The sequence below is a fragment of the Periplaneta americana genome, chromosome 14 (assembly GCF_040183065.1).
Source record: "Periplaneta americana isolate PAMFEO1 chromosome 14, P.americana_PAMFEO1_priV1, whole genome shotgun sequence".
In the NCBI taxonomy this organism is placed as follows: Eukaryota; Metazoa; Arthropoda; class Insecta; order Blattodea; family Blattidae; genus Periplaneta; species Periplaneta americana.
Genome location: NC_091130.1, coordinates 53,835,598 through 53,862,101, shown reverse-complemented (window position 1 = coordinate 53,862,101; position 26,504 = coordinate 53,835,598). Strand labels below are relative to the sequence as shown.

Genomic DNA, 26,504 nt, shown 5'->3' with positions numbered 1-26,504 from the left:
CATAATTGGTTTTGAGTGAAGTTCAGCATCGATCTCAGAAGATGTGCCACAGTTTTTTTGTGGTGAAGTACTATTCCACAGATGCAGCATTTCCTTTAAATTCTCGGAACCAGTATCCAGAAGTAAACAAGAAACGCAAGAGGAAAACGATATGGTGAGTGTTAAAAATTGTATATACATTTACAGCTTTCCTTCTATCGTATAACAGCCATTCTTTTGTAACGGATGCGACATATGCACAATTTTAAAAGTTAATTTAAAAAAAATGTAAATTTTTTATGTTCCATTCTCATCTTGTCACCTTGCGGTCTTTCCTAAACCTGTGTGATTTTCATCACTATTGATATGAAGATTTTCATTTTATCTTCAACTTTTGTGGTGTAATCTATGTGAAAAAAATAACACCCGCCTCAACACTTCATTTTATATTAACTTAAAATCTGTTCATCCTTATTAATAATGATATTAAATAAATTCTTTATACCTACCTTAAGGATGACATTAACTATCTCTGTTGGTAAGATCCATTATTATTTATTTTAATTAAAGAAATAATGTTAACTTCTGTAACGTACGTGACATGGATTTGTAATGGATGTGACAATTAACAAGTAAAAAAATGTTTTTACTTTATTTTACAAGGAAAGTTAATGCTTCACAAATATTCTATGAATACGTTAAGCTATGAAATTTTCATATAGGCTATTTCTCTACACGTTATTATCTTCTTTCCACACCAGGATAAATAATTTCATTTGTTTAGTATGAGGTGTCTGTTACAAAAGAATAGCTGATAAATATTAGCTTAAAAAACCGTCACTGATTAACAGTATACAGTCTTTTATATTGACCCATTTGTAGAAGATGCAAGGAAGTGGGAACAGAGGAAATTTTTCCAATTAATTTATATTTTCTGTGTTATATGAACTGTCTGTTATAGTGTGTTTGAATTTTAAATTTTTCATTTTGATACTGTTTCATATTTCTAAGTTGTGCCATGAACATTTGAAGTTAGGATAATGTAACAAGTTGAAATGAAGAATGGACATCTAGCTGTAAAGATGCCGTGTGTATCCTTGGAAAAAATACGATGTGGGTAGGAAAACAGTACTTGACTGTTTGTGGAAATAGGTTAATACGATTTTTGTCTATGACTTAATTATCTTAATGAGTACAAATGTTAAGAGTAATTAGAATTTCACTGCATCAAAATGGATCGATATTTACAGTGTGATGGAACTCGTTTAGGCCTACATAAATTAATGACTATATAATTCATAATTCTATAGTTCACACCTGAGAAATATATCCCAAATATTTTCATAATACGAATTATAAACAGTGACTACAATCCACACATTGCCTAAAAATAAAAAATATACATAGGCCTGCATTATAACCTGTACACGTATTAAAATACTCTGTAACCAGGATAATATTGTTTTCAATATTTTTACAATCACATTTTCAGTATGAATCAATAAATACTTAAGGAATGTATGTATAGTTAACAATGTGAAAAATCTGCTTTTTATCGAGACATGAAACATTTAAGCTTTTCGAAGAAACTACAAAATATTAAGAAATAGATTTCAATATAAATTGCTATAGTCTAAGATGACTGAAGACATATTCGATCTAAATTTTATTGCGTAATTGTGTTCATTTATTGACATGTAATTTCTTAAATTTTCTGACTCTATATGAAGAGATGTTTACAGTCTTTGCATAATTGTATCATTTATTTTTGTTAATTTTTTTAGTGCTTTGCTCTAAAAGCCGGAACACATTTAACTTATATTGTAGCAGCATTAAAGCGGCCTTTGCATTTCTACCCCCCCCCCCCCCGCCACCCGCCAAAAAATGGAATTGCAGACTTTGTATTACTTTTTTCACCGCAAGTGCATATATTCTCGTTAAACGTAATCATCAAATGTATTATGTATGTTATGTTTAAGACTGTTCATACTTTATCTGTAGACTGGAAATTGTAAATTAACTTCAAATGTGGAAGTATACACTCATAATACAGCATTGTATTGTTCGGATTTTTATACCATAGATACTGTTCTAATCATTCTCTTATTTTATGTCACGTCCTTCGTTGATGTATTTTTGGCTCTGCGATGTTTGATGACTGAAAAGAAAAATATTGGCACTGTTTCTGAACAGGTGTTAATAAGACTTGTTGCAAATTTCTGAGTGAGATACATGTAGTACTATTTTACGTTGGATGATGTCGCTGAACGTTCAATGTGGCCGACTACCACCTACTGTCGAAACTATGAATTACTACCGCCATCTTCGATGGATCTATTCTTTTCATGATTTAGAAACACGTTTTAGATGCAGCGTTAAACTCCTAAATGTGCTTTCATTATTGTCTGTGGCGGTTCACAACCAGAACTATAAGCGAAGCTCTTTCCTAATAAACATGATGTGCGACTTAACTATTTTTTGTAGATTAAATGGATAATTCTGTCCGTAAGGGTGCAGAATTTTTCGTTGATACTGTAATGAAGCAGCTTCTTTTCGATAAGATCGCGCAGCCTATCGTTGTAAATGGAGACACACGCCAGCGATATTAATCTTTCTTGTGTCATTGATGTACGAATATTGGTCTTTATGTGGCTGAGTGTAGAAAAACTTAAATCAACTGAAACGCAATGAGCGAAAAAAGTCTATGTTTCTTGAAATATAATAATAATAATAATAATAATAATAATAATAATACTAATAATAATAATAATAATAATAATAATAATAATTTATTTTAGCTGGCAGAGTTAAGGCAGTAAGGCCTTCTCTTCCACTCAACCAGCAAAAAGTATATATACATATGCATGAACTTACAAAGAATTCAACAATTTGATTTAGATGAGAGTTACATTTATACAAGAGTTATTTACGAATTAAACAACAAAATACTAAGAACTATTAATTAAACACTGAAATAAACTGTGTAGCAGAATTAAACTAAAATACATAGAATGTTAATATATTTCAAATTATATTAGATAATAGAAAGAGATTATTATGAGACAATTTTGAAAATACAGCACAATCAAGATGATGTCTAAAGAAAAAAGTAACAGTGTAGTCAGTGATAGTTTAAATCAGTATGATTGGAGTGAAATGCTAATAAGGTTATCTTTTAAGCTGTTCTTAAAGGTGTTTGTTGTCTAGCAGCCCCTAATACTTTGTGACAAGGAATTCCATTGACGCGAGGTGGATATTGTAAAAGATGAGGAATAACAAGATGTTCTGTGAAGAGGTATATTTAGCGTGCCACAGATAAGTGATCTGGTATTTACGTCGTGGTTAGAGTATAGATAAGAGAAACGAGACGAAAGGTAATTTGGTGTTGAGGTGTGCAGAATTCGAAAGAGTAAAGACAAAGAGTGTAAAGTTCTGCGTTCTTTAAGTCGGAGCTACGAGAGACTTGCGAAGGACGGTGATATGTGATCATATCGTCGGATGTTGCACACATATCTGACGCACATATTCTGAGCTCGCTGTAACTTGACTGACAGTTCAGAACTTAGGTCACTTAACAAAACGTCACAATAATCGAAGTGCGGCATATAGGCGCACCGGTACCTGTCTTTGTGTTTTCTTTGACAGATTTACGTGGTTGAATAAAGGAATATTCTATTGATCATTTACGTAAACAGACTCGAATCCTATTTTAAATTACTTATCCTGAACAAATTATGCAAGCTGTTTTGTAGGATAGGCATAGCACTAATGGAAAACTATTAAGTCCGGTACTGCAGAAATTTTAATAAACATCGGCGAGACAACAAAACTGATATTGTTCAACGTCTTGAAATATCTAGTGCTAATTTGCATCAAAATCACATCAAGTATTTCAAAGAATAATTGTGTCGAAAAGTTTGATCTTGTGACAGCTGAACATATTTTATGCCTGAAAATGCACTCCTTTGTTTGGCCTTAACTTACTTACTTACGGCTTTTAAGGAACCCGGAGGAACTATCGCCTTAAATACCTCTCCAAAATCTCCCGTTCTTCTGCAAACAGTTTCACCAATTTTGAATTTGAATTCCATTTAATACCGTATCTGTTGTGGTGGTTATACGCCTTCCTGCAATAGTATTCAGCATATAATTTCTCTTACCGCAGTGATGAAAGACGGGATTTTACTAATATCAGCAAAGAGGAAACGGAATTAGGAAATCTGTTTAATAGACACTAGGGACTGGATTTTTAAAAAATGATTAAAAGAATCGATTTTTTGTACAATAAATTTTCTTTGTGCACTTAGAAAGTTGATAGTAACAGACTTTTTTTGCCTCTATTTCTTCTTTGAGACCGAAGAGCGATTTTTATATAGGTCTGCTTCAAACGTCAGTATTGCATCCTTTTTCAAACATTTACCCACTTTCTTGAAACTACATATTTAGATGCTCAAAATGCTCCATGTGCATGCAGTTTTTAGCAAATTATCGAAAATTTGTGTACGTATTCCTGAGATATAACGTTGAGAAATCTTAAATATCTCGAAAATTAAGAGCTAAAAATGATTACGTAAATCAGGAATATTAAAAAAAGTTCGACTTTCAAAAATGTATTGTGTCTGAACTAATATAGACATCATGAATTTCTCAACGTTAAAATGAAGGGTTCAGAGCCATATTGGGCCAAGCGCCATTTATTAAAAACGGAGAAAGCAAGGGTTAAAATTAAGTGAATACCATAGTTTAATGAAGATTGACATATCATTTAGTTTTAATGTGTATACTTTATATTACTTGCTATATGTTTTCATTGAATTATGGTAATAACTTCATTTTAACCCTTGTTTTCTACGGTTTTAGTAAATGGCGCTTGGCCCACTATGGTTCTGAATCCTTGAAATATTGCCCATGAATCAAGGCCCATATAAAAAAATATGAACTTGATGTTTTTAAATGTAATGTGCCTGGAACATTTTATCACTAATTTGCATAATAAGAAAATAACTTCGAAACTTACAGTCTGAATATTTGCATGTGCCTTATTCTTAATTCATCTAACAAACAGTTAAAATATGAACGAAATAAGATTAAAATTGTAAAAATTTCAAAACTCAAAGCCGTGTTACGCGTCAACTGACATGACACCTGGATTTTGCTTTTTGCCTTTGCTCCAGGCGCCAGTCCACGAACTTAATGACTGTTCCGAGTACTGTAATATCAGATTCAACCTGTATGCCTAACAGTATTCGAACCCATTAGGAGCGCAGCTTTAGATTACGAGTCCCTCTTGCTAAACCTTAGATCTCGCTGTGAATAAGTAATCCTTCTGTCAAAATTCAGTTTGATGTCAAAGAAACAAATTTAGCATAAAATATAATATTTAAAGATAAAGTGTACAATTCAAATGTAACACTTCATTAGTTGGGGTAACTTTTGGGCAGTTCTAATTTCCAGCGAGTGGTGTTGCATGTATTTATAGTATTCTTTTTACAAGAACACAGTTACAATATTATACAAACATATTGGAAGTGAGTTACCCTGACTGCAAAATTAATTTCATTGGGCTGTTCTGGAAGTTTCATGTACTACAGAGCGATCCAAAAGTCGCGCACATCTTAATAATGTGTTCACATATATTTATAAAGATGAATTTATTACGTTTACGTACATCAGTTTTCACATGAATTACATCATTTTTCACAATATATGCTGAAAATGGCAGCCCGGTTCAGTAATGCACGTACGAACTCTTTTTACCATGTTTGCGGCCATTTTTTTTGACCACGCGTACACTGATGTTGCTAATCTCCATTGTCATGTTCCTCTTCAGTTCCTCCAGAGTGTGCGGCCTGTTTTTGTATACCCTTCCTTTAAGATAACCCCACAGGAAGAAATCTGGGGACGTCAAATCGGGGGAACGTGGGGGCCATAATACTTGAGAAATGATACGCTCACCACATTCCCTAAAACGGCGATTGATCTCGTTATGGTCGAATTGTTAGACACTGCCACATCTGGATAATTCCTACGAAATTCGTCTACAACACGTGCATAAGAACGACAGGAAAAATAATGTTCAACAGTGAAAACTCGTTGCTCTTGGGAAAACATTTTTGCCGAACAATAAACAAAGGTCTACTGCAAGTGTCAGTGTATACATACACATCACAATGACGTCTAGGTTTGTTGCTGTTAATACCCATGATGCTATCTAGCGGTAGCCGACAGCACTTTCCAACTGCACTACTTAATATAGACACTATAATTTTAATGTGCGCGACTTTTGGATCGTTCTGTATAATAACATTATACAGTTTTCAGATATTCAGCGCTGAAGTAGAAAAGAATATGTATTGGGTCAAAGATTAGTTTTCAGACTAGTTACCATTAACAAGTTTGCAGTGGCTAATAAAATTATATGACACAACAGAGAGCTGTGTGTTCTTCTGAGGGAGAATATAAAAGTGGCTGCCTCAGATATTTGTCATCCTAGTTAGTCATACGTTTAAAATTTCGACTACAGGTTACGACTCTCATGTTTGAGTATTGTCGTAACATGTTTCAGAAACTTTGATTGTCCACCCGTATACCTCATTTAACTAGCCTACTGACACTTCATTTACGTCTCTTGCAAACTTCCAAACGAAACACACGAGGTTCTATCTTCAGAGGTCACTTTTATGTCGATTTAAGAAGTGTAAGTGAAGAGTACAGAGGAAAAACAATCAAAGTCACAGTTCTCTTAAGGGTGATATCTTCTGATGCAGTATATTACTGCAAAATTTATTGCTATTCCTAATGAAAAAGTAGGAAAGTATGGCTATATCCGTAGTGATAATTGGACGGAGTTTCGCAATAATAGACCAACCGACAATTTGAAGAGAGAGAGAGAGAGAGAGAGAGATATTATTGGCACATATCTGTTGATGGCAGGATAATTTAACTCGGAAAAAATCAAGAATGCGATATCTGTATTTTGATGTTTTTTTGTAAGTAAAAACTCGTTTATTGCATAAAATTCATTTATTTATTTTGCTTTGAAATATTAATTCAACTGCTGGTCTCTTATTAAAAATCGGTTAGCCTTTTTGGTATTATTTGTGCTATTTTTTGTAATAGTATGAATGTTATAATACTTCTTGAATACAATGTTTTATAAAAAAAAAAAACAGATTTATTTCATTGGCCAATATCTCGAAACAGGTTTTTGGCGCTTGGTCTCTTATTGCGTAATTCCGTCCAATTCTCCTTTACCGGTTTTGATAAGGAAAACACTAAAAGTTTGCAGTAATATACCGAATTAGGTCATGATATTACCCTTATGAGAGCTGTGACTTTGATTGTTTTTTCCCTGTACTCTTCAAGTGAATTGTTTGCCTCGTTTTCATAGTTAAGGTAATGAAAAACAAATGGTCTTTGAGATATAAGACAGTTCAGAAAAAGAAAGAAAGAAAGAAAGAAAGAAAGAAAGAAAAGTTTCCTTTGCCATTACTGTCTACCTTTTGACTTCCTAGTAACATGAGCTACTGCCAGGAAGTTAAAGAAGAGGATAGCAATGGTAAAGGGAACTTTTAATAGAAATAACAGCATTTTCTGCGGACTTTTGGAAAAAAGAATTGTTAATAGAGGACAAAATCTCGCTCCGGCGCCGGGGATCGAACCCGGGTCCTTGGTTCTACCTAGCAAGCGCTCTAAAAACTGAGCTATGCCGAAGTTCAATCCCCAGCACCGGATCGAATCCACCTCCACAAGTGCTTTCCCTTTGTGGCCTTACTCCATGTTCGACATATAGGCTAATGTTGACATATTATAGAGGAGGGGGATTCGATCCGGTGCTGGGGATTGAACTTCGGCGTAGATCAGTGGTTAGAGCGCTTTGCACATAGAACCAAGGACCCGGGTTCGATCCCCGTCGCCGGAGCGAGTTTTTGTCCTCTAATAACACTTGTTACTATACAGATAAATTCTGTAGGACCAAAAATTAATCTTTACGTAGATTTAGAAAAATAACAAAGGAATAGACTACTGAAGTACGTTGTGTGAAATGTGGCTTTGTATGTGGGCAGAAACATGGACATTACAACGAAGTAAAGGGAAGCGACTAGAAGCATTTGAAATGTTGATATGGAAAAGTATGGAGCGTGTGAAATGGACGGACAGAATAAGAAATGAAGCTGTGATGGTAAGAATGAGTGAAGAAAGAGTAATGCTGAAATTGATCAGGAAGAGAAAAAGAAATTGGGTGGGTCATTGGCTGAGAAGAAACTGCCTACTGAAGGATGCACTTGAAGGAATGGTGAACGGGAGAAAAGTTCGGGGCAGAAGAAGATATCAGATGATAGACGACATTAAGATATATAGATATGCGGAGATAAAGTGGAAGACAGTAAATAGGGAAATTTGGTGATATCTAGTTACAGTTGGCAGCATTGAAAGAACTAATCTTACGTGAACCGCTAACTGCTGTGCTTGTCACTATGGCGTCTGTTTCGGTGAAGTGTGGACGTTAACAGTGCATTTGATTTACTAATTGCTAGTAACATTATGTATGTATGTATTTATACACACTGCAATGGGTATATACCCGGTGGCAGTGGTAACTAATTACACTCAAGACAATAATAAACACAATTAATAAGAAATACAATTAATCATCATCATCATCATTATCATCATCATCATCATCATCATCATCATCTTCCTAACAAGTATTAGGCCAAGTGGCCTGTTACGGTCTCAAACTAGAATTTTCAGTCCATCTTCTTTGGACGGCCTAGAGATCTTTTGCCATATGGATGGTAATGAAACAGTGCTTTTGGAATTCTGCATCGATTCATTCGTTCGAGATGACCCTTCCACTGAAGTTGATATTTGCTGATGAACTGCATAATGGGTTCTATTTATACAATTAATAATAATACTAATAATTAATACCAACAATAATTAATAATAATAATAATAATAATAATAATAATAATAATAATAATAATAATAATAATAATAACAGGGAACATCCTAAATTAAATGAAGCACGATCGGTTAAAATAACATTTAAAGTAAATCTAATTTGTACCTTAAACCTATGTTCGAACTAAACCCCACGAGTATATGTTCATATCTGCACAAGTACCTTTCAACACTACACTCATTTCGCTGTTAACTCACTCACTGCACTGGAACTACGACACATTTCACTGACTCTATCCTGATTTCACTAACACTTCAAAAACATTTCACTGTTCAAATACTTTGCACTGCCACTGTAAACTATAAAGCTTCACTGACAGGAGCGCGTTTCACTTACTCAACACACTTCACTGACACAACATAATTCTTCACTGATAGAACATTTCAATAACAACATATCAATTACACCCTTTAAATACTGTGTATAATTATAGTCTATTAATAAAGTCCTTAAGCCTATTTTTAAATACATTTTTGGTTGTTGGTAAAGCCTTTAGTAAGTCTGCAGGTAAAGCATTCCAGTCCCTGATAGTACGATTGAGAAAAGAAAACTTTCCGGTGTCCGTCCTCTGTCTTCTTTCCCTCAATTTATAAGAGTGGTCGTTATCTTAGTGATGGATCTTTTTACATGCTAATAACTTTATATTTATATGATTATTTGTATTATTGACAGTAATATTTTGTATATATGTAGTGATTTTGGTTTGCGAATATGAATTGACATGGACGATAAAATTTTCGACCGTATTGCTTGAATAGGATGCCTCCAAATAAATGAAGCCATACGAGACAAAGATTATGCGCTGGTGGATGACAGTTTACATGTCAGATGCCGTACTTTCGAGGTCAAGGATACGAAAATTCCAATACATTTTAAATATTCAAAAGAGGATTACTGAAGTTGTGATATTGGCTATTTCATTGACAGAATCTTACCTGATCACAGCGAGTAGTAGCTGGTCATTGTCGCACTCCAATGTTTACCAATTATCGAACAGCTGTTATTCTGACGTCTTCACCTGTTGCCTGACGACACACTACTGCGCCGTTGTAGATCATGCACAGGCAAGCTAATGATGCAATGAGGAAACACGAGCTTGTAAATATCTTGCTTCATTCACGTGGCATTGAATGGAAACGTGATTCTGTACTTCCCCTAACACTGCACCGTCGAATGCATTGACTACTGCAACAATAACTGAGGCGTTCTCTGAAATAAGAACTTAACTTGAGATACTGAGCATCAAACAGTTTAGTCTCGTATAATTGCACAGAACGACGTTCAAATGTTTCTAGAGGGTGCTGTTTTTGTTGCAGAGAAATAATATTTTGTCAGGAGGGATATCTGGTATTAAAGATTCAATATATAGGCGAAAATATAATTAGAGGAGATAAATTAGTAGAGGTTGTAAAATGTTAAAGCAAAAAAAAATGAACATTGTATTTTATAAAGAGAGGATGAAGGATAGCATGGAAGTGTGTGAAATAAACTAAAGTGAACTTGTAACTGACAATACGAAGGAATGAACGAACTGAAATACTGCCTATGATAGAATACAAAGACGAACATTAGTGTAGCTTAAGTGATTTTTTAGTAGGTTATTTTATGACACTTTATCAACATTTTAGGTTATTTAGCGTCTGAATGAGATGAAGGTGATAATGCTGGTGAAATGAATCCGGGTTCCAACACCGATAGTTACCCAGTATTTGCTCATATTGGGTTGAGGAAAAACCCTGGAAAAAACCTCAACTAGGTAACTTGCCCCGACCGGGAATCGAACCCGGGCCATCTGGTTTCGCGGCCAGACGCTCTAACCGTTACTCCACGGGTGTGGACGGTTTAAGTGAATAATAACAATGTAGTCACTAGAGAAGGAACTGTAATCATTGAGAAAATCATAAGAACTTAAGGTGAAGATGTATAGTAATAGTATATTACGACAAAAGAAGCTACAGGCGTAGCTCAGTCGGCTAAGGCGCTTGTCTGCCGATCCGGAGTTGCGTTCGGGCGCGGGTTCTATTCCCGTTTGGGCTGATTACCTGGTTGGGTTTTTCCGAGGTTTTTCCCAACTATAAGGCAAATGTCAGGTAATCTATGGCGAATCCTCGGTCTCATCTCGCCAAATATCATCTTGCTATCACCAATCACATCGACGCTAAATAACCTCGTAGTTGATATAGCGGCGTTAAATAACCAAGTAAAATAAAACTAAATGATACAAGATGGGGAAGTGTTTTTTACAAAATCGAGAAGAAGTTTGAAAACTAGCAGAGCGAGCGATTTTGTAATGCACTTCGCAAACATTTTTGCACACTCATATTTTTAAAATAACAAATACAATATATTTTGGATTGAAAATTTAGAGCAATATTTATTATTCCAAATCTTTCGCAAAACTATACTATAATGGCAACTAAGTAACAATAAGTGCCTTGTTGTTTAGTCAACTGTCCGAATGCAGGTCTGAACCTCACAAGTGATACCAAGAAGGCGCCACTTATGAGGCAATTAGGCCAGGAGATAATTGGGTGGGTGGCCAGTTCCTTTCCCCCTCCATTGCATACATCACCGACTAGCTACATATTATACTAGTCAGACTTCAGATGCATACAATCGTTCTTCCTCTGACACAGCGTCAAGTGAGATGTATTGCCTGATAATAGATGAATAGTTCCCCAAAAAAGGAATGAGACGGCTCTTAGTCGTCGAAAGTTGTTCTACAGCGCGGTTCACGCGATATCGACGTAGGCAGGAAGACATCTGGTCGTGCATGCGTAGGCCCATTTTTCATCCTACTCCAAAGTACACACCAGTGCAAAATGTTATCAGTTGTCTGTCTATTTCTGGTATAGGTCTCTTTTTACTTCCTTGATCGTTTACCTTTTATCCTGGATCATATATACCCAGATTGCTCGGCCTATAGGCTTTGACGGTAACAACTTTTACTATGCTGCCATCTAGTTGTTACATAAGGATCACGTCATAACTCCCATTTGAATTGCATTAGCGACTGTACTGCCATCTTGTGTTCGTTTACTGTGGACGGGTGGCGATCCTGGCAGTTGTTCTCTTCAAGGTGCTACCGATTTTAACATATGGATGAGCAATCTGTTATATATGTGATCTGGGCTTTTATGGAAGTTTGATATATATCGTGTAACACGAAAGTCATTCGCCAAAGAGGAAGAACAATATTAATATTGAAATGACAAATGTAGACTCACGGCAAAGACAGCAAGGAACATTGTAAGGACCACGACAAAGACAACAAGCACCACGGCAAGAACAAAGATCAGGACCACGATAACATATTACAAGAAACACAACAAACACCACGACAGGGATTATGATAAACACAACGACATGGACTACGATAAGGATTACAAGGACCAGAACGACGAAAACTATTAGAAAGACAACACGGACAAAGATCAGGACCTCGATAATATACTACGACACAAAACACGACAAACACCACGGCAAGGATTATGATAAATACCACGATAAGGATTGCGACAAGGACAACGAAAAGGATTATTAGAAAGAAAGGACAACGACAAGGACCACGACAAAAATATCAACGACCTTCATAAGGACCGCGAAAAGGACAAAGGTATGAACGACAAGGATCACAATAAGATGCACGACATGAACCACGATAAGGAAAATGACGAGAATCACAACATGGACCACGACAAGAAGCACGATAAGGGCTATGACAGAGACTACGGTAAGGATCACGACATGAAGCACGGCAAGCTTCAAAATAAGAATCACAATAAATACCTCAATATGGACCACGATAAGGATCACGTCAAAGACCACGATAAGGATCACATCAAGGACCACGATACGGTTCACGACAAGGGCGACGATAAGGATCACAACATGGACCACGATAAGGATCACGACAAGGATCAGGATAAAGATCACGGCGTGAACAGCGACAAGCACTATGACATGGATCACGATAAGGATCACAGATACGGACTACGATTAACACCTCGACAAATATCACGATAAGGTTCACGACATGGACAACGACAAACAAAACAAGAATCACGGTAAGAACCACGACATGAGCCACGATAAGGACTTCGAAATTTACCAAGATAAGGACCATGAGAAAAACAAGAAATACCAATATAAATACCATGACAAGGTCACATGGAACGATAATAGTAATATCCGTTACAAGAGCGGTATGTTTAAGTTTTCATGTTCGAGGTAAAAAAGTTTGAAAAAGCGAAACGTAGTTGAGCTTTTTTAATTTCCGAGAATTGAAAGAAAACATACCGCTGGTGTATCGTACATTATTTTGTGCGAAGATCGTTTATTACATACCTGAAAGTGGAATTTCTAATTAGTTGCAATGAAATCTCCATCTTGGTTTCTGTTCAATGACGGCAACTTTGGAAAACAAATATATCTATCTTCAACATTGTTGCTTTAAAATGTTTTCTGTGTTTACTATACTCCAGCAGGCCGTGATATACGTCTGTCTTTTTTTTCCCCCAGTCTATGATGAGTCTGGAATCTTGTTGATTTTTTCACGGCTTCCTTAATGTTACTTGCATCACGAATGCAGTAACTTTAGTGGAATTGTAGAGTTTACTTAATTTTTGCAAATATTTAAAAACAATAATTAACAGTGCAATTTAGGTGAAATTGCAGTGGTAAGTTTCCAATTTATAATTATTACTATATTGAACGTCTCTAAAAAATAATATGTTAAAAGCCTAAAGCAGTAAAATGAATATGTCACTTAAGCGGTAAGAAGAGGGAAATTGTTATGTGTGTTAGGTTGGGAATACTGAATGCGGAATTTTAGACTTTCCGCGGATTGGTTTTGTGCGGAAACCAAGCAAATACGCACGATCTCACACAAAGACCATTACAATGGCAAAAACATTATGATAAGGACCATGGAGAAAACAACAAGGACCGCTCTAACGGCTGCGATAAAGACAAGGACCAAGATAAGGGTCACAACATGGACCATGATAAGCACCACGACAACAATCACGATAAGGTCCACGACATAGAGAATGATAAGTACCATGATAAGGGTCACGTCAAAGACCACGAAAATACTATGATAAGAACCAAAGAAGAACCATGAAAGGATCACAGAAGAATCACGAAAAGATCGTGATAAGAAATGCGTCAAAGATAACAAGGACCACGACAAGGACAAAGCAAAAGCAATAAGGATGATGATATGGGCCACGAAAAGTAGTTTGATAGGGATCGCTATAAGGACCACAGCAATGATCACAAGATCGTCTGTGATAGCGATCACAAGGACCACGTTTGCGATAAGAACTATGAGAATGTCAAGGACCACGACAAGCACCACGGGAATGATCATGAAAAGGACAACACATTGGGCCACGATAAGGATAAAAAGGAACAGGAAGGGGAGAGCAACGAAGATTTGGATTCTCGACTTATGGATTTGGAACAGGCTATGGAGACTTAATGTTTATGATGATTTGAGTAGCCATTTTGTAAGGTGATTGTAGCACACATGCTTTACACGGCTTCCATGATCCTTCACTTTCCTTCAGGTAGATATGTAGACCAACTACAATTAATATCTTCCAACTTACAATTATACTGGACTTCTATTAGCAGATGGTACATCACACAGTTGATAGTAGACATAACCTACTTAAATTATGGTTTATGTTTCCGATCTGCCTCTATTGCATTTTAGGATGCGATGTATCTAGCATTTCTTCGTTAAAGACAAGTAGAAGTTTATTTTACTTACTTACAAATGGCTTTTAAGTAACCCGCAGGTTCATTGCCGCCCTCACATACTGTAAGCCCGCCATCGGTCCCTATATTGTGCAAGATTAACCCAGTCTCTATCATCATATCTCACCTTTCTCAAATCCATTTTAATATTATCCTCCCATCTACGTCTCGGTCTCCCCAAAGGTCGTTTCCTCTCCGGCCTCCCAACTAACACTTTGTATGCATTTCTGGATACACCCATACGTGCTACATGCCCTGCCCACCTCAAACGTCTGGATTTAATGTTTCTAATTATGTCAGGTGAAGAATACAATGCGTGCAGTTCTGCGTTGTGTAACTTTCTCCATTCTCCTGTAACTTCATCCCTTTTAGCCGCAAATATTTTCCTAAGAACCTTATTCTGAAACATCCTTAATGTCTGTTCCGCTCTCAAAGTGGGAGTCCAAGTTTCAGAGCCATAAATTCTAACTTTCAGATTTTTTGACAGCAGACTAGATGACAAAAGTTTCTCAACCGAATAATAACACCCATTTCCCATATTTATTCTGCGTGTGATTCATTTTTGTTACTGTTGCTCCAAGATATTTAAATTAGAAGTTTGTTTTAATAATAGCCTACTAATAGAACGGATCATTTTGTCCTATATTTAATATTGATATTGTGTAAGGTTCGCCTGTCAGGGTTTGAGAACCGCTCGATAGATGTGTTCCAAGAAGACAGAGTGGTACCCCAAGCGGGATTCTAACCTACGATCATGGTTTATATGCAGCGTCAAACTTCGTCTTAACCATCGCGTACACCACGTCAGGGCCATTTATTTTAATCTTTTATGCTAATTTCTTGGCGAATTATCTGATCTCCACCTTTACAGACCCTCTGGCTCAAAATATGCCCAGTTAGTTCACTGACATCTGAAGAAACATAGAACGCTGAACGTTTATTAATGGAGACGAAGTAAACATTTACACTCTGCTGTTCACGTTTAGGGAGGGCGGAGAGAGGGAATATCATTCATTATAGGAAATATGCATTTTGTTGAGTATAGACTAATTCGTCGGTTGGAAGTAGATGCGAAACCACGTTGACACGATACAAAGCCGGTATGAAATGGACTTGGGTGGGAATGAGTTGGAGACTTAAAATAACTCGCACCAAGTCAGTAGCACCGTCATCAAGGCAGTAGCAATGGCGGGCGGGGATATGCTCAGTAGCTCTCGGCTCGCCCGCAGATGTCGACCACCGGCTCTCTTCGCGCCGCGCCGTGTTCCACACATCCCGCAACACACGATCGTCTCTTATCACTTGCGCTCTCGCCTAGCGTTGCGTCGGGTTTATACGGGTGTGTGTGTTAACGTGATTTCTTTTGCGTGTGTATGTGTGTTTTGATTAATCAGAGTGGAGTTGAGTTCGTGTTCTTTTGTGTAGGTTACGAAAAGTAACTTAGGGCTATATGAACTTTTTTATTAGCACTGGATCAAAAACAACATAGTGTGAAATGTGAGTATATTTTGCATGTAGTGTATGTACATCTTCTTTAACCAAATTTGAACTTGTTTTGGTAATGTCAGTAAGCCTATGTCTATAATATGTAGCCTGTCTGTATTAAGTATTCTTTCAGATATTTCGTATGAACTTCATTTTTTGCTTAATTCTTCGTTTTTTAACTTCCATTCATTAATTCATTCACTCATCCATTTCATGCATTTATCAGTCGATTCATTCATCCAGTCAACCATTCATTGATAAAATTTCATTTTCACTCATTCATTCATCCAGCCATCGACGACTAATTAACACATTCATCCATTCATTCATCCAGCCAGCAAGCCATCCATTCATTCATAATATCTTAATTTACTTATTCATTCATTTATTCCTTTTATATTTTTTTCAATTTCCGTATTTCTTTTATTCTTCCATTCACTTCCCAGTTACTGATGAATTGATTTTATATTCCTTTCTAATTTGTTCCTTCCTTCAGTTTATTTCTTGCGATTATTATTATTATTATTATTATTATTATTATTATTATTATTATTATTATTAATTTACGAATTTACTATTGCCTCCTTTTTCATTCCTTTCATTCGTCCAGCCAGCCAGCCAGCCAGCCAGCCAGCCATTCATTCATTAAACAATATCTTAATTCATCATTAACTCACTTATTAATTAATTAATTAATTAATTAATTCATTCATTCATTCATTCCTTTTATATTTCTTTAAATTTCCGTATTTCATTTATTCTTTCATTCACTTCCCATTTACTGATGAATTGATTTTGTATTCCTTTGTAATTTGTTCCTTCCTTCAGTTTATTTCTTTCTATTATTATTATTATTATTATTATTATTATTATTATTATTATTATTATTATTTACGAATTTACTATTGCCTCCTTTTTCATTCCTTTCATTCGTCCAGCCAGCCATCCATTCATTCATTAAACAATATCTTAATTCATCATTCACTCACTCACTTATTAATTAATTCATTCATTCCTTTTATATTTCTTTCCATTTTCATATTTATTTTATTCTTTCATTCACGTTCCAGTTACTGATGAATTAATTTTATATTTCTTTCTAATTTGTTCCTTCCTTTAGGCTAGTTTATTTCTTTCGCTTATTATTATTATTATTATTATTATTATTATTATTATTATTATTATTATTATTAATTATTTGCGTATTTACTATTGCCTCTGTTTCCATTCTTCCTTCTTTATCTTTCTTTCTTTCTCCTACATTCTTTCCCTCTTACATCCCGTTCGACTTAACTCAGTATTGTATCGTTCATTAAGTGTCTATTTTCTTTTTGCCTCTTCTAAAGTTGTTGCTCATGACAGTATATTTAGTGCTCAGTATTGTTTATACTATTTTTGAATACGTTTATGTTGGATATTGAAACGCTTTTTGAAACGAAATTACATTTTGACATATTTAAAACGTGCTTAGTAGTTTCTCGCTTTCAGCTTTGCCAATAGAAATTATAAATGAATGAAAATTTGATGTGTTTTTTTTAGAGTGATAATTATTCGAAATTACGTAATCTACAGCAACGTCCACGTACAGAAGTACTTAAGCAACTGTATCGTAATCAGTTATCGTTTGGCGTACTGGGCCGATTGTTTTTATGACTACGTCTTACCATTAAACCCTATCTCGGTGTGGAAGTAATATAGTGGGTTTCGAAAGTGAAGGTGCCTACAGAACCTTAAAGGGCATCAGAATCATATTAAGGCGCAACGTATTCAGAGAGACTATGAGTTGGGTGCGCTGTTGTTTCAATCTCAATACTACAATGAGAGCCTTTGATGGCGATTAACTTGAGAATTGTCGAGGCTGTGAAATTCTCTTTGGGAAATCGTTGTCTTTAGACTGAACTTTTGACCTGCGGCTTAGTTTCTCTGGCTTCTTGCCAGTTGTCCTCACTTAAATATATCAGAATACAAGTTCAAGTTGTATGCATTATCTGCGAATGTGAAGTACAGTGTGATCAGTATCTCTCTTCACCATGCAGTTTTACTATACTTTCATACATTCTGTAGATAAACGAAATGGAAATGTAATTTTATAGTATTAATGTGGCCGATGTGTTTAATCTACCTAACACTAGCATAGATACCGGTATAGCGATAAATGTAATGATAATGTAAATGGGAAATGTTAAAGATGGTAACCCTGATATATTGTCAACATTAATAGTCCAGCATCATAATGATATTAAATGATAAAGATGATAGATATAGTAATAATAATTATACTGATAGTAATAATAATAATAATAATTATTATTATTTTATTTTATTTATTTATTTATTTATTTATTTATTTATTTATTTATTTATTTATTTATTTAGAATATTAACGTGCAAAACAACAGCACAAGGCCAATTACAGTTTAGCACGATACAGAACAGAACAAAACAACAAATGATGATGAGAATGAATGATAGAAAATGGGAATGAGATGAAAATACAAACAATATAATAGTCTACATAACTCATTGACCAAATGCAACAAAGTTAGATAGCACAAATAATTATTAAAATTAGTTCAGTGAGATAATTAAAAATAATGGCAATTAAATATAATGAATGACATAATGAATAGATATCAAAAACAGTGCATAATAATTATTAAAATTACAGTCAGATACAAACAAAGAATAATGACAAATTGAATAGATAATTTCAAAAATACATGATACAGTAAAAGTTAAAAACAACACAAACAAATGAAGTTAAAATGAATATGCATACTATAAGAGTAGCCAACAACAAACTATACATTAAACGGATCTGAATTAATATAATGGAAATTGGCAGCTTTAATGCATCTGACAACAGGAGAGAGAGATTTAAAATTTTATGAAATCTTAAACCATCCGTAGGGGCCCGAAGGTAGATATTACTTATGAAGGATTCACAATCAATATCACCCTTTAAGGCCTTACAAAAGAATAAGTAGTCAAGTTCAATACGTCTAGCATAAAGGCTAGAAAAGTTAAAATATTTACAAGTACGCTCATAATTGAAAACAGATGAATTAGGCACATAGGGACATAAATTTTCTTTGGATGATTTCTAATTTAGCCGAATCAGTAGAAGTAATAGAGTTCCAGGCGACAGATGCATATTCTAGTTTAGATCTGATTAATGTATAGTATAGAATTACAAGGGTATCTGGCGTAGAAAAAGAATAAGTTATAGACCTTATAAGTCCGAGCATTCTAATGGAATGATTATAAATATGTTGGACACGATTATGAAAATGCAATTTGGTATCGAGTAGAACTCCCAGGTCTCTAATACAGTCTTTCCTTATTATGTTGATATTATTAAGAGTGTAATTAAATTTAAGAGAAGTAGTTTTTCTAGAGAAGGAAATGACAAAAGTTTTCGATTCATTAATTTTCATTCCATTATCAGCAGACCATGGCTCAATAGCATTTATATCATTTTGCAAGGTTACACAGTCAGCCAGACTATTTATTTTGCGAAATATTTTAAGGTCATCGGCAAATAAAAGGCAGTTAGAACTTATTCTTTTACAGATGTCATCTATAAATAATAAAAATAGTAGAGGCCCCAAAGTGGAACCCTGTGGAACTCCGCATAAAGTAATATAAGGATCAGAATAAGAATTTCCAAGTCTGACACAGGATTGTCTATCTTTTAAATAATTTTCAAACCAGCCCAGGTAATTAGTGGTAAGACCAAAAGAATTTAATGTACTCAGTAACATATTATAGGGAACAACATCAAATGCTTTGCTGAAGTCAAAATAAATGGAATCAGTTTGACCCTGAGTTTCAACTATAGGCATAACATAATTTAGATAAGATACTAAATTAGTAGTCGTAGATTTTCCTTTTGTAAAACTATGTTGGGCCGAATTGATTTTGTTTTTCACGTGAAAAGAAATATGTTTATGAATTATTTTTTCAAATATTTTTGAGAAGTTATTAAGTATGGAAATAGGACTATAATTACTTAAAATAGCTTTATTGCCACTCTTAAATATGGGAATAACAGATGCTTCCTTCCAAAGAGAAGGATATACCCCTGTTTTTAAACTCAAATTGAAAATGTAGGTTAAAACAGGTACGAAAATTTCAGAGCATCCTTTAATAATGAAATTAGGAATGTCATCCGTACCCATAGATTTATTAGGCTTAACATTTTTATGGCCTTCCTGACATCATCACAAGAGATTACAGGAAGGGGTAAAAAGTTATTAAAGTTAGAATAACAGGTGAGAAAATTAGTGTTCTGGTTGATCTGAATTGATTTAAATTGATTAGCAAATGCATTTGCAATTATTTTTTGATCAGCTATGTGAACCCCATTAATAATAAATTCATTAGGAATGTTTTTCGATTTCCGAAAAGATTCTACATATTTCCAGAATTTATCAGGCTCTTTTTTTAAACTACAGTATCATCAATGGACTGCAACCATTTAAATTTATCAGACTTAATCAAAGCCTTGACTTGTTTTCTATATTGAGAGAAAATTTGATAGTGGTGATCAGATTTATGTTTTTTGAAATTTCTATGTGCTTTGTTCTTTTTCTTAATGAGTAGACGTGGCTGTTTGAAAACCATTTAGGATAGTGCGACTTTTTCACAAAAGTGACAGGGACAGCTTTAGATATAGCATCGTTGACTATTTTTGACAGAGAGTTAGTAGCAACATTGACATCGGTAGTAAGATATATACAATTCCAATCAAAGTTGTGTAGAGTGAATAAAGACAGTGATAATCACCTTGAGAATAATTTAAATAAGATTGATTTTGTTTCTGTAATGGTGATGGTGAGTGAACTCCCAGATCAATACAAATAGATGGGTGATAAACATCTTCCGAAACTAGTGAATGATTAGCAAGATTAACTGAATAGTTATGGACATTTGTAAAAACAAGATCCAGAAGAGTTTTACAAGTACTCGTAAAATTAATTTGGTTTAGTCCTAGAAGACAAGATGAGGAAAATAAATCCTGAGACTTAATTTTTGCGTAGTAATGAATATCATTAAGTGTGCAACCAGATGACCAATCCATGCAAGGAGAATTGAATAATAATAATAATAATAATAATAATAATAATAATAATAATAATAATAATAATAATAATAGTTATTCAGCTACTAGTCTATGCGGATGACGTCAATATGTTAGGAGAAAATCCACAAACCATTAGAAAAAAATACGGGAATTTTACTTGAAGCAAGTAAAGAAATAGGTTTGGAAGTAATTATGCGATTATGTCTCGTGACGAGAATATTGTACGAAATGGAAATATAAAAATTGGAAATTTATCCTTTGAAGAGGTGGAAAAATTCAAATACCTGGGAGCAACAATAACAAATATAAATGATACTCGGGATGAAATTAAACACAGAATAAATATAGGAAATGCCTGTTATTATTCGGTTGAGAAGCTTTTATCATCCAGTCTGTTGTCAAAAAATCTGAAAGTTAGAATTTATAAAACAGTTACATTACCGGTTGTTCTATATGGTTGTGAAACTTGGACTCTCACTTTGAGAGAGGAACAGAGATTGAGGGTTTTTGAGAATAAGGTTCTTAGGAAAATATTTGGGGCTAAGAGGAATGAAGTTACAGGAGAATGGAGAAAGTTACACAACACAGAACTGCACGCATTGTATTCTTCACCTGACATAATTAGGAACATTAAATCCAGACGTTTGAGATGTGCAGGGCATATAGCACGTATGGGCAAATCCAGAAATGCATATAGAGTGTTAGTTGGGAGGCCGGAGGGAATAAGACCTTTGGGGGGGCCGAGACGTAGATGGGAGGATAATATTAAAATGCATTTGAGGGAGGTGGGATATGATGATAGAGACTGGATTAATCTTGCTCAGGATAGAGACCAATGGCGGGCTTATGTGAGGGCGGCAATGAACCTCCGGATTTCTTAAAAGCCAGTAAGTGAGTAAGTAAGTAAGTAATAATAATAATAATAATAATAATAATAATAATAATAATATACAGTCGAACTTGAAAGGACCATTAAAATAATCGAATTATTCAATATTTCGATTTAGACAAGTTTAAGTTGTTTTCTTACTTTCTGCGCCAGAAGGATTTTGATTTAGACATACCAACGCTTTTCGAGAGAAACGGTTCAAACCAACAAACTAAATTTATGTAGCCCCCATGGGAATCGTACCCGGAACCTCTTGTATAAAAATCAGTACAGTACAATAAGTACAAAATTATTTATTCAAGATTTTATACAACATTGTGAAAAGTCAAGACATTCAAAGATTTTTTTAAGTGGACCGGATACCTACTATCTTGACAATGTTAAATTTTCAATATTTCGGTACACTCAGTTCCTAAACAATTGAAGATACAGAGATGAAATTTTTAAAGTTTGTTACTCAGTACTTTCTCTGTCCATTAAAATACTTAAGTTGGTTTTACTCTCATGATGCTTTCCCTCCGATTTTTTCATAAATGTCCAAAATTTAACATCAGTTTTTATAATTAAGATTTTTTGTCAGACTTTTTTTTCAATTCTGTAATTTTACATTTAGTGCAGAAGGCATAACTATGGCAATAAGTGGTAAGATAGTAGGTATGCGGTCCACTTAAAAAATCTTTGAATGTCTTGACTTTTCACAATATTGTATAAAATCTTGAATAAATAGTTTTTGTACTTACTGTATTGTATTGATTTTTTCACAAGGGGTTCCGGGTACGATTCCCATGGGGGCTACATAAATTTAGTTTGTTGGTTTGAACCGTTTCTATCGAAAAGCGTTGGTATATCTAAATCAAAATGCTTCTGGCGCAGAAAGTAAGAAAACAATTTAAACTTGTCTGAATCGAAATATTGGATAATTATTATTATTATTATTATTGTTATTATTATTATTATTATTATGATTATTATTATTATTATTATTATTATTATTGTCAGACTTTTTTTTTTCAATTCTGTAATTTTACATTTAGTGCAAAAGGCATAACTATGGCAATAAGTGGTAAAAAATTAAGTTTCCATCTGGAATAGCTTTCATACTGAGTATACTGAAAGTTTGAAAAATGCCGAAAGGGGAAAAATAGGTCAAGAATAGGAAACAGAACCAAAGTTTGACTTGCATACATTTCTAAACTATTAAAAAGGGACACTTTCCAGAAGAGTTGAACGCTGTTATTTTGGAATAGTAAGTTTAAATCGTCATTCCAAATAAATCAACAATTTTTTTTTTCATTTAAGCCACTTCGTCGTATCTGGTCCCCTTAAAAAGCATGATACTTTTGTTTATTATTTTAGCACTTAATCTTTGATTCGTGCAAAATTATTCGAGTTCATTGAGCGATTGTAAAATTGTTTCACTGAAATTTTGTTGTCCTTAAGCATATCTTCTTAATTCTTGGATGTGGTCCAGGGTCTGGACGATTTTAGGCAATGGTTTCTTGGGATGTTCTGGGCCTTCTAATTCATCTGAAGACTGACCGACTTTTTGCTCGCGCTATAGGCCTATTGCGAATTGATTTTCGCAATTTCGGAACTAAATTTCGTTGGATTTCACTTCGAATTATATTTTAAAAAGTCAAATTATAGACAATTTTTTAACATTGTGTTGTACAGGAATGTCAAAGAACCGCGCGAAAAGTTCGAATTATTCACGATTTGGAATTTAAAACGCTCGAATTAGACAAGATCGACTGTAATAATAATAATAATAATAATAATAATAGTAATAATATTGATGATAATGATAATGATAATAATAATAATATTGATTATGATGATGATGATGATAATAATAATAATAATAATAATAATAATAATAATAATAATAATAATAATGTAGTCAAACTAATGACCATTTTTATACTTCTTTAGCCATCCACAAATCTTTTAATATAGTTACACTCGTGGATAGACCCCCAGAACTCAGACTAAGAGGATATTTATTCTTCTGGAGACGTGGTTCATTCCTCAATTTTCTTTCCAGTAGGATAATGGAATTTTCTGTGTTTCTTAAATGGTATGGTAGCGGCCGCGGCTTCATATCCAGCGGAATCGAGTTAGATTATTCTCAGAGAAACAGAGATTTGTCTTCTTTCCAGAGGGACGGGGTATGTGGCCTTTTATCGTACCAGCAATAGCTTTCTTAATGCTAGCTATTTGCTTACTAGGGAGTCTTGTTATTTGTGCGTGTTCATTGTTGGGGAAAAATGTGGACAGATATATTCAAGTGTATTCCGTAGTTTGCGAAATAATAATAATAATAATAATAATAATAATAATAATAATAAATAATATGTCATGAATTTAATCACGAATTTGAACCTGTTTTCATAATATGGAAGAGTTGGTGTCCATTTTGTAGCTGGTTTCTATGACGGCTTTCAGTATTTGGGGCTTATTCCACAAAGACAGGGAGTAGTAATTTACAAGTTAAAAATTGAGTTCTTGTAAACTATAGAATTGCATTTTTATGTTCCACAAAGTAAAATACTTGTATATTATTACCACGCTACAAGGCTAAAGCATTGTACAGCCTATGCGGACGACATAATATTAATGGTCAGAACCCAAAAATATTTACTTTAAATATATGAGCAACTTAAAATGAATCCCTACATTATGACTAGTAATAAATATACGAAAAGCAAAATATCTAAAATGTATGAGGAATAGAAATAACCTATACAATTTACTGATTAATGACGAACAGATTGAACAAATTAATTCTTTTAAATATCTAGGCGTAGTAGTGACGGTAATATATCCATTGGGGAAGAAATCAAAGCAAGAATAATATCAGGAAATAAAACCTATTAAGAAAATTTAGATCTGTTCAAAAGTAAATTATTATGTAGGAAAGCAAAATTGAGACTATACAATATCATATTAAGGCCGTAATGACATATGACATACTTAAAGAAGCAGATACCCAAAAATTATTAGTATTTGAAAGGAAACTATTGAGGAAAATATATGGACCATTAAAAGAGTAGGATGGAGAGTTCGGGAAAATAATTGTGTGTGTGTGTGTGTGTGTGTGTGTGTGTGTCTAATGCCTACCCACTTCACGTTGCGTAATTCGGGTTCCGCATACTGCGGATAGATGGCAGGACTGTGACACATTTTTCAAATTGCACACCACTTCTGCGGGTCACGTTATGCATGATGTGTATCTGTGAAGAGTTATGTCTTGTATATGAGTATATGTTAACTGTTCAGGGAAATAATTAATGATATATACTAAATAAAAGTGGAAACATGATTCATTTTATTAAATTACAAAGATTAAGTTGGTTCGGCCATGTAATCAGAATATTCGATGAAAGATTAGCTAAGGAAATATTTAAATGGAAACCAATAGGAATAAGAGCACAGAGAAGACCAACATCAGATGGGAGGATGATGTAATAGGTCTAAACGACCTGAAAGAAATGAAGATTAAAAATTGGAGGGTATGTAATCTGTGCAATGGAGGAAACAATGGAGGAAAATTATAGAGAAGGCCAAAACGTTCAGCAAGTGAAGTTGTAGAGCCTAAGAATAATAAGAAGTTCATTATCACCAAATACTTGTTAGTAATTAATAGTTTAAGTGGTGTTCATAATCCGTTCATTTACGGGCGAACAATTGTAAGAACGTACTGTATTTTATGGAGTGTTGTGGTATGAATAAGTAAACAGTGTGGTAACGTAATTAGTGATTGATATCTAGCTGACAGTGCTTTGCCTCTGTGTGTAGAGTTGAAAACTACATCCCATATTTTGTTGTAGCGCTCCCTGTTCAAAAATATAGCGGTTTATTCACTCTCTAATCTCATTTTCGACATCACTTTCATTATATCTACTGGATCATATATTCCAATCGTCTGATGTAAATAGACTAGGCTATATAAAGTAACATTAACACTCCAAATGATCGCCTTCCTTTTAGTGGTAGGAAAATCTATATACAGTAGAACCCCGATTAACCGTCACTCTATTAACCGATTGATGGATTATTCGACTGTCTTTCTCTTGCTTTTTTTCCTACATATATATATGGAGTATGCTATTATAGGCTAAAGTTGCCTATTTTCGTGATACCCCTAATCTCGTGATACTTTTTAAAAATTGAGGGCCATATTCATAGACATTCTTAGCTCGGGCTTTCGGTGGATGATCAGCGAACTAACGTTTTTCGTATTCATAAACCAGTGTTAGCGATATGATATGAATCCTGTTTAGCACGCTCGTAGCGCGGGCTAGCGAAATGTCTATGAATAGCACCCTGAA

At 34.4% G+C, this 26,504-nt stretch overlaps 2 protein-coding genes across 2 annotated transcripts in view; one reads left to right on the top strand and one right to left on the bottom strand.

Annotated features, from left to right (window-relative positions):
* cue (Protein cueball) overlaps positions 1-10,099 on the bottom strand; it is a 197,836-nt gene extending 187,737 nt beyond the window's left edge. The window contains exon 1 of the mRNA XM_069845267.1: positions 9,883-10,099. The gene's annotated coding sequence lies outside the window, so the exon portion shown is untranslated. The remainder of the gene's footprint in view (positions 1-9,882) is intronic.
* Positions 10,100-15,962: 5,863 nt separating this feature from the next.
* Positions 15,963-26,504, top strand: part of LOC138713282 (microtubule-associated protein futsch-like) — a 1,205,925-nt gene continuing 1,195,383 nt past the window's right edge. Inside the window, exon 1 of the mRNA XM_069845262.1 lies at positions 15,963-16,210. The gene's annotated coding sequence lies outside the window, so the exon portion shown is untranslated. The remainder of the gene's footprint in view (positions 16,211-26,504) is intronic.